Consider the following 9,800-nt stretch of genomic DNA (forward strand, 5'->3'; position numbering starts at 1 on the left):
CACTGTCCCTCCCTGTTTTGTTGCAACTTTGTGTGTTCTTCTGGCTCAGCTTCTGCTTCCCCTTCTGGTTCTCTGGTTAGCTCCAGGCTTATGGGAATTTCTTCGACTCTTGGTTCCTTTTCCATCTGGATCTCTGGTCCAGTTCCTGACCCTTCACTTGTGATTGGCTTTTATCTGTCATCAAAATATACTACATCGCATATTCTCACTGCCAGTGGCCAAATCTGTATCCTTTGCGTATCCAGAGAGTATTCCTTCTTCACATCTGCAGTTCAGTTTATTCCTTTAAACATATGTATAAGCTTTTGCTCTAAACACTTTGATATGTCCTAAGTTGGGTTTGTTTGCATGCCATAATTCTAAAGGTGTTGCATCTGGTTGGCAATCTGTTCTGGCAGTCATAACAGCTTCTCCTCAAAATTTGATGGTCAGTCCTGCATCCTGCAAGATGCACCTTGCCATCTCTAATAGGAAATGATTCTTTCTTTCAGCTCTGCCATTCTGTTGTGGTGTGTAAGGCACTGTGTTCATATTGAATGCCTTGTTCCCTTAGGTAGCTGGTTTTTCCTTTGATGTAAACTCACCCCATTATCACTTTTTAGTCTTTGTTTTCTGCCAAGCTTGTTGCTCACAATTTCAACGTGCTCTTAAAATTTCTCCAAACTTGACTTTTCTCTTGAAGTCTCCCAAGCTTCCTTAGCTATCCTGGTCTTTCTTAAATGCACAATGATCGAGTCACTTACATGCAAGCAGATTAGTCCATAGACTTTTCTGGTTTTGGCATCCCATGCTGCTTGTTCTCCAACTGCTTGAGAGCTGTCCTATCGCAAAATATTTTCCAGTCCCTGAGTCCCTGTCCTCTTGCAAGAGGCTTTCCACTCTGAATGACCAGGTTTAAATAGGTTTTTGGAAGGGGGGGCACATCATGCATTCTGGCATATACTTGCTTAACTTTGATAACAGGAGGGAGACAACAAGGTAATAATGTCCACAGAATCTTGAGCTTATCAAAAGTGGAAGAGGGCTTGTATTCCTTTTACTTTTGTCTTTTTTCAACTCTAATTGGGTCTGTTCTGCATCTTTCTCTGCCTATGCTCTAATGCAATCAGAGAGGGGCATTTCTTTCAGTCCCTTGCAGTCGTTTGCAAATGACCAGACAGGCACCTAGAGAGATGCCTTGCCAGAACGACCTTTTGTCTGGAATGCAGCCAGTGTTTCTCTTCCAAACAGGCTCAGGGAAGACAATGGCTGAAAGACTAAGTTTGAGAGGTACACTGAAACACCCTACAAATGGCATAGTGAGCATGGCTAGTAAGTACAATATAGGCATTGCCAAAGTATGCATAACAAAAGCAGGGTCCCGATATCCCAGAGGAGGGTGGAGCTGGCCAATCAACCAAAATTGCTAAAAGTCAGTGTGGCACTCATAAAGGATTTGACTGTAGGTCTTCAAAGAGAGACTGTACAACCATCAGTTTGAGCAGCTTCCTGCACTGAGCAAGGAGTTGGTATAGAAGACCTCCAAGGTCCCTTCCAACTAATATTCTATTACTCCATTCAGAGTCCATCTGTTGGTACTCCCAGGGTCCTGAGGGTATAACGATTCAAAGATTCACAAATGTTTCCAATATCTGCTTACCATTGTCACCAGATGACTTCCCCAATAAACCTACAAAAGCAAATTCTCATATTTGTGTAACTGCATTTCATGATGTTCATATTTGGTCTTTCAAAATCTTGGCATGTTCCTAGATGCCAGTGTTGAGTGCATTTATTGCTAAATGGTTTAGTTGTGGTTCCTCATACATGCCATAGGTCCTACAAAATAGCCCTAGCAACAAAGAGTGAGTGGAGAATGGAATTCATTCTTTAAAAGAAGAGATTCCCTCCTGCTGCCATTGCAGTAGGCCAACACTTCAACAACCTCAGCATAGTTTTGTGGTTTAATAGTGATTGGCTTTTTATTAGCAGACCTCCGAGAAAGCACAGGCATACTGAGCAGATGTAATTGTATTTGTGCTTAAAGTCAGTCATAAACATGGATGTGAGAAAGAAAATGTCTTTTTGTGACCTTGTGGAAGAATGCCTTAAGGCACCCCGCGGTGGCAACTGACATCATTAACAATGACTGGGGAGTTTGGGCTCCCGGAATAATCAGGCGTTGGAGGAACGTTTCACAGGGGGCGCATTATGGATGTCAATCTTTCATACACTCATTATGATGCCCTGTGTGTTTGATTATGTGCGAACAAGTGCGATCTACCTTGAGGCATATCAGGAACTCCAGCCGGAGGTATTAGCAATCTTGACAGAGTAAAGCAGCGTATTAAGAGCTTGCTGCCAGAATCCTCTTAGAAACCAAGACTCCGGGTCTCGTTTTGCTTAGAATGTTTCATCTAAGACATCAAATATCATGTACCCTTAGCCTTCTGACTGATGAATTATTAATTCCTTGTTTGAACTGGGAAACACAATTAGGATTCATTTTTAAGAGGCCAGATGAAATTCCTTGAGCAATAGATTATATATATTTTTGTCCTTCTTCTCATGAGATTTTACTATGAAAAGATTTTGAATTACAAATGCAAGTAACCTATATGAAGATGACAGGGATACACTTCTGTTAAGTAAAGTGAACTCTTTTCTTCATGGCAATGGGAGGTGAAGATTGCAGTTGTAAGCTTCCTTATTCTGTACGTTGAAGCCTTGCCACTTGATTCTAATGATGGTTATTCAGAAGTACCTGGGAGATCCATTGTAATAAATGTGGCTTGCTTCTGGACAAACATGGTTGGGATTTGGTGGCAAGGTTGAGCACATGGAATTAACTACCCAAAGGCAAGACACTAGCTTAAAGCTGAATGGCATATTGAGCAACTAGACATGTATGCACACATGCTTTTAAGAGCCATTTCCAACCAGAAGTGCCTCTTTACCCCACCCCCCAAAACTGTGCTGTTCCTCAACCAAGGCTGAGACTCCATTAAGCAGGGTGGTGAGGTCAACTCTTTGTTCACATGCCAATTTCCCACTTAAATTCTTTATTTTGGGAAAAACCTGGACTTTGATAGATAAGTGCTTACCTTGCTTGTTTTAGCAAATATATATTTCCAAGCACGTGTTTACTTCAATAGCATAATTGTTTAAGGCTAGGGGCCTAATCTTATATCCAATAAATGGCCCTAGAGCCAATGTCCTTTCCCCTTATATCTGGTTTGAGGATGAGAAGCAGTTTAACAGCCTGGGAGCCAACATTATGATACTGCTTAGAATGTTGGACTGGGGACACCTAGGTTCAAATCCGTATACAACCACAACATTTACTGATTAACTTGGACAAGTCAGTGGCCACATTCACACACATAACATGAAACCAGAGGCCTCCAGAGCCGCGGTCGCATTGCAGACGTTCATCTGGCAACAACCATTTTCAGGGCAGGGGAGCTCCTCCCCCTTCCTGGTCTGCTGAGGTCACATCCCAGCAAGCTCCATAGTGCTCACATTGCCACACAAGAGCAGCAGCCATTGACCACGATCTTGAAGGAGATGTGCCGAGTGCAATCATGCCTTTTCAGAATGGTCCGTCTGCCCACAGCAGGGAAATGACATTTAAATCCCTTTAAATGTCATGCCATGCAAGCCTTTCATCTGACAGTGATTGAACCACCACTCTTGTAAGAGCCCTGAAACAAAACTGTCTTTCACAAGGACAATTTCAGGGGGGGGGGGATTGGTGGTTACTATTTTTCTTTTCCTCAGGAAGGGGAAGGTAACACAATGACTTCCTAGAAGGGGACATGTATATGAAGTAAGGCAAAGAATCCTGGGGTCTGGCCTGCTGTGATCAAGGATGCTCACCCGGACAAATCAATTCATGCAGACCAAACCACAATCCTGCCCCTCGGGTGGCTTATCACTGGCAGAGTAGTACTCTCATGTCTACTGGCCAGTCTACTGGGGAGGACCTTAGGCTTGTCAAAACTTTTGGTCTTCTGTCACACTGCTCACTCATGAGTTGAGATAACCCAGCAAAACCTTTCATGAACCCGAAGACCCTATTGAAGCTCCATGTTTCCAGGCATAGCCAAGTGTGAATACTGCGGAAACACCAGGAGTGGGGACAGATCTTTACTCTCATTCAAAATTCTGGGGTTAGGACCAGGATATGTGTGCAGTTGCAGACCAGCTGCTCTACCGCAGACCCGTAGATGGGGGTGGCCAGGAGTTGACATCCCTCCCCGCAAGGTTTCTCTTTCCACCAGGCCAGGCCAGGCCATCTTCTTCCTCCCCCTCTTTGTATGGGTGTATCCTGGCTGTATTTTGCCACTGTGTGGCTGCCCTCCATCTGAAGAGAGAGGAAGAGTAGAAGAGAATTGTGAAGAGAAGAAGAGAGAAGAGTGTCCACAGAGACCAAACCAGACAGAAGGGGATAACTGGATGCAACGTGGGAGAAGGCCTAGACTGTAGATCTGCCTGATCCTACAGGTGAGGGGAGGGCCTCCAGGTTATTCACGCTTGCAGTGTGCAACTCTAAAAAGAGCAAAACCATGATTCTCGTTCTAATCGAAATAGAGTATGTTTTCTGCACTTGCACTGCAGAACGCTGAATGATATCACAAGAAGGAATTAGCCATTCATAGATGCATCTTACCATTAAAGTCCATTTTATTTACCTGACCCTGGAGCCTTGTCCAAACAAGCTCATTTGAACTTTGCCCAGATGGTAGCCATTTGTTTGGGCCTCATTCATTACTATTCCCCTATATCAGGGCAGCCAGCCAGTTGGCAAGTGATCACAGGTTTGCCGTGAAGATTGCGCCTCGTTTGCCGCATTGGCAGACAGAGGAATGACAGTCATAAGCAGGCTAATGTCTGCATCATTTTATTGCTTAACCTACTGTGGACAAGTTTGCGCCTTTAATTTCGGTTTATGGGGAGAATAATCTGTGCATGTATTAATAAACACTGTCAAGATCTAAGAAGACAAGGCATAGCACAGAAATTGAGGCATTTTGAATTTTTAGCAGAATATTCCATTTTCTCCTGAAATTGGCTCCCAGTGTCTTTATACAGATTGATTTCAGACATTAAAAAATGACACATTGTGATGCCAAGAGCGATTACAGGGAAAATCTGTAGTACAGCTGATGTAGGAGAGATCTGTAGTACAGGAATGACCACATATCCCCCTTTCCCTTCCATTCCTGTTTTGTGAGTTCACTCAGCCTCATTTCCTTTTGCTTTCCTTCTGGCTTAGCTTCGACTTTCTAAAATTAATTTTGAAATTCGTGCATATGCAGTTTGCTACAGGTTTCTGTTTGCATCTCCCCCCTCCCTTAAAGTTCAATGATAAACACCAGCACATGAATTAAATAAATACATGGCTTTCTGCTGCACTGCGCTCGCTGCTGTGGGAGCTGTTGACGCTGTTACTGCCACCCATACATCCGCTTTTCTTAACTGACTGCAATGGCCAACCCCATTGTGTTCTTCGATATAGCCGTTGACGGGAAGCCCCTGGGGCGTGTGACCTATGAGCTGTTTAATGACAAGGTTCCAAAAACAGCAGAGAATTGCCATACCTTGAGCACTGGGTAGGAAGGCTTTGGCTACAAGAGGTCCTGCTTTCACAGAGTCATCCCTGGGTTCATGTGCCAGGGTGGTGACTTTACCCGCCATAATGGAACAGGTGGCAAATCCATTTATGGTGAGAGGTTTGCTGATGAGAACTTCCTCCTCAAGCACAAAGGCCCTGGCATTTTGTCTATGGCAAATGCTGGTCCCAATACAAATGGGTCTCAGTTCTTCATTTGTACTGCCAGGAGTGATTCATTGGATGGTAAACATGTGGTCTTTGTCCAGGTCAGAGAAGGAATGATGATCGTGGAACAAATGGAGCAGTTTGGATCAAGGAATGGCAAGACGAGCAAGAAGCTCACCATCACTAACTGTGGGCAGCTGTCATAAAATTCCTTTGACTTAACAATCAACCATTCCTTCTGTAGCTGGGGTTGGTACCCCACCTGGGGTGCTTTAGTCCTGTCACCCGTGTGCTCCTGACTTAACTGCTGCTTTTCTATTCGGGTTCAATTTCTGCTCCCCCAAGGCCAGCTGGACTGAAGACATGTTTGTTTGCAAAATGAAATAAATAAACACATGGATGGTTGAGAGGAGAGCTGGTCTTGTGGATGCAAGCATGAATATCTGTACATCACCTCATACTTCATTTAAAAAAAAATGCATGAGTTATTGTGCTTTTGTTTGTAGAAGCTCAGCCTGCACCTGAACAACCAGTTGTTCAAAAAAGAGGAGCCAGGCCAGATATAGCAGCTTTAGTATACCAGATGGGACCAATTTAGGATTCCAAAACAAACTTGTTTTTGTTCCCTCGATGACATTGATGCATCAGTGATCTTCCATCCTTCTGGTTTGCATGTATGCATGGACTTGGTGTTCTGAAGTTCTTAGGTCACTGTGTGCATGTGTGGTATATCAGTCCGCAAACGACTGCCCCTTTACAGGCTCCCGATGATCACAAGAGTACAGGCACACTGATTAAATCACAAACAGGGATTTAGGTCTAATTGCATGAATATTAAATCAAGAGTTAAAGAGTTGAATTAAATCAAAACTATGGTTTTCATAAGAACATACACGAGCACTGATAGAATCACAACACATAAAGGAATCATAGGGTGATGGTGAGACTACATATATCAGAGCATGAAGTTCAGGGAATAGGGCTGTAGCTCAAGTGTAGAGAGCTTCTAGAATATCCAAGGTTCAATCCCTGACATCTTCAGATAGGTCTGAGAGACCATCTTGACGGAAACCTTGGAGAGTCTCTGCCAGTCACTGTATACAGTACTGAGCTAGACAGACCATCTGGATTTCTTTTTCAAATGTGTGTGTTTTATTTACCTATTTATGTCTGTTTTTATTTAACACAGTTATATAGCACCCCATATAAAATCTCAGGGCGGTTTACATAGGGACATAGGAAGCTGCCATATACTGAGTTAGACCATTGGTCTATCTAGCTCAGGATTGTCTTCACAGACTGGCAGTGGCTTCTTCAAGGTTACTGGAAGGAATCTCTCTCAGCCCTATCTTGGAGATGCTGCCAGGGAGGGAACTTGGAATTTTCTGCTCTTCCCAGAGTGACAGCTCCATCCCCTGAGGGGAATATCTTACAGTGCTTATTCTCCTAGTCTCCCATTCATATGCAACCCGGGTGGACCCTGCTTAGCTAAGGCGACAAGTCATGTTTGCTACCACAAGACCAGCTCTCCTCCCCTAAACTAGCTCTCTTCTCTACAACATCTGGAGCTCTTTACTTTGGAAATGCAGTGACTAAGGGGAGACATGATCGTGGTGTATTAAATTATGCATGGATTGGAGAGAGTAAAGACAGCGAGCATTTTCTCCCTCTCTTGCAACACTAGAACCAGGGGTCATCCCATGAAACTGAATGTCAGGAAATTTAGGACTGACAAGAGGAAGTACTTTTTTGCACAGTGCATAATTAATCTATGGAATTCTTTGCCATGGGACATGGTGATGGCCACCAGCTTGGATGGCTTTAAAAGGGGCTTAGGCGGATTCATGGTGGACAGGTCTCTCAATGGCTACTAGTCTGGTGGCTGTGTGCCACCTCCAGCCTCAGAGGCACAATGTCTCTCAATACCAGTTGCAGGGGAGCAACAGCAGGAGAGAGGGCATGCTCTCACCTCTTGCCTGTAAGCCCCAGAGGCATCTGGTGGGCCACTGTGGGAAACAGGATGCTGGACTAGATAGGCCTTGGGCCTGATCCAACAGGGTAGAGACTCTCCAAAGTTTCAGGCAAGAGGGTCTCCCAGACCTATCTGGAGATGCCAGGGATTGAACCTTGTGCATTCTAGAAGCTCTGCGCTTGAACTGTAGCCCCATTCCCTGAACCCCATGCTCTGATATATGCAGTCGCATGATCACACTATGATTCTGTGTGCTGTGATTTTATCAATGTTCATGTATGCATTGATCAAAACCACAGTCCACACAGCCTATCAGGCCAGATCAAAACCACAGTCCACACAGCCTATCACTCCTCCAGTGAGTGAGGAGCTAAAAGCATTTGGATGTAACACTGGTGCTGCAGAACTGGAGGGAAGTGCAATGAAACTCCACTCTGATTGAAGATTCAGAGTGGAGTTTGGGAAGAGTCCCTTCTTGCCCTCAACTCCAGTTTTGCCAGTTTGGATGCACAGCTTGGGAAAGGTGAAGGGACCTTCAGTTTCCTAGTGCATCTGAATTCAGCATATGTCTGCATCCCATAAAATCAGTGCCCTGGGTTCCGAGGCTGAATTATCTTTTGACGTTATAGTGTAAGAAACAAATGAAGCAGAAGTGGGTGAAGAATGTTGTTTTAAAAAGTGATCGACACACCATCTCTCCCATTCTTGGCCGCACCACAGATGGAATGGTTCTTGTAAAATGTATATATATAAAAATATATTTTGATTACAGGAAAGCATTTTTATGTCATCCTTGAAGGCTGGAACTGACAGTGACAAGGATAGATACGATTTCTGATACATGCAATGACATCTCCATTTTCATTTCAGAGACAGGAAGCAAAATGTAATATCTGGCTTACTTCTGAAACAGCTTTTATCTGGTCACATGATCAAACACCAGCAATGAATTCTTGCAGAGGTCTACTGCAAGGCCACAGTAGTCACAAAGCTCCTAATGCATTTCATTAGCATTCCATGCAAACATTTCATTTCAACATTACATTGCAATACTTCACCTGAGGAGACTCAGTATGCAAGTATACCTTTTAATGTCAATAAAAGATCTCTGCAAATTCACCATTGAAGTGTCATCTTAGTGTACACCAAATAACCACTATGATGAGATGGTGCCCCAGCCTTCCAGTCATGGAAACTAGATCCATTATAGGTTGAGTCAGATGTTACAAATCTGCACTGCTGTATGCCATGTGCAGCAACACGTAGGGAGTGGAAGTCCCATAGTTCACACTTAACGGTGGAGACTGTCTGAAGAGGGAAAAGCCCTACTCCAATGGCAGGCACTTCTGTGATTGCGAGGGTGACCACACAGATGAGTGTTGCGGTGGGGAAGGGACTTCCTACCCCTTTGTGCTGGTCTACCTCCCACTTTGTACAACAGCATGGTTTTATATTGATTTGTTGATTTGTTGATTATTATATTTATAAACTGCCCCATCCAGAGGCTCTGGGCAGTGCACAACTAGTTTAAAAACGATAAAAAGCAAATATCATTTAAAACACACTATCATTTAAAACACACTATTTAAAACAATATATAAACCATTTAAAACCAATTAAAAATACTTTAAAACAATTAAAAAACTTTGGAAGGCCAGGCCCAACAAGTAAGTAAGTTTTTAAGTAAAGGTAAACTGTGCCATCAAGTCGATTTCGACTCCTGGTACCCACCACAGAGCCCTGTGGTTATCTTTCGTAGAATACAGGAGGGGTTTACCATTGCCTCCTTCCGCGCAGTGTGAGATGATGGCTTAACCATCTTCCAATATTGCTGCTGCCCAATATAGGTGTTTCTATAGTCTGGGAAACATACCAGTGGGTATTTGAACTGGCAACCTTCTGCATGCTAGTCAAGCATTTCCCCACTGTGCTACTTAAGGTGGATTTAGGGTTCTCTTAAAGGCCAAAAGCAAGCCTAAACTGCGGATATCTGCTGGGAGTGCATTCCATAGGCCAGGAGCAGATACAGAGAAGGCCCAGTTCCGAGTCACCACCAGACGTACCAGT

The 9,800-nt window shown here is 43.8% G+C and overlaps 1 pseudogene; it reads left to right on the forward strand.

Moving 5' to 3' along the window:
• The first annotated feature begins 2,798 nt into the window (after nucleotides 1-2,798).
• Nucleotides 2,799-6,066, forward strand: LOC128334421 (peptidyl-prolyl cis-trans isomerase A-like; annotated as a pseudogene).
• The last annotated feature ends 3,734 nt before the right edge of the window (nucleotides 6,067-9,800 follow it).

This window comes from Hemicordylus capensis, chromosome 9 (genome assembly GCF_027244095.1).
Source record: "Hemicordylus capensis ecotype Gifberg chromosome 9, rHemCap1.1.pri, whole genome shotgun sequence".
NCBI lineage: Eukaryota > Metazoa > Chordata > Lepidosauria > Squamata > Cordylidae > Hemicordylus > Hemicordylus capensis.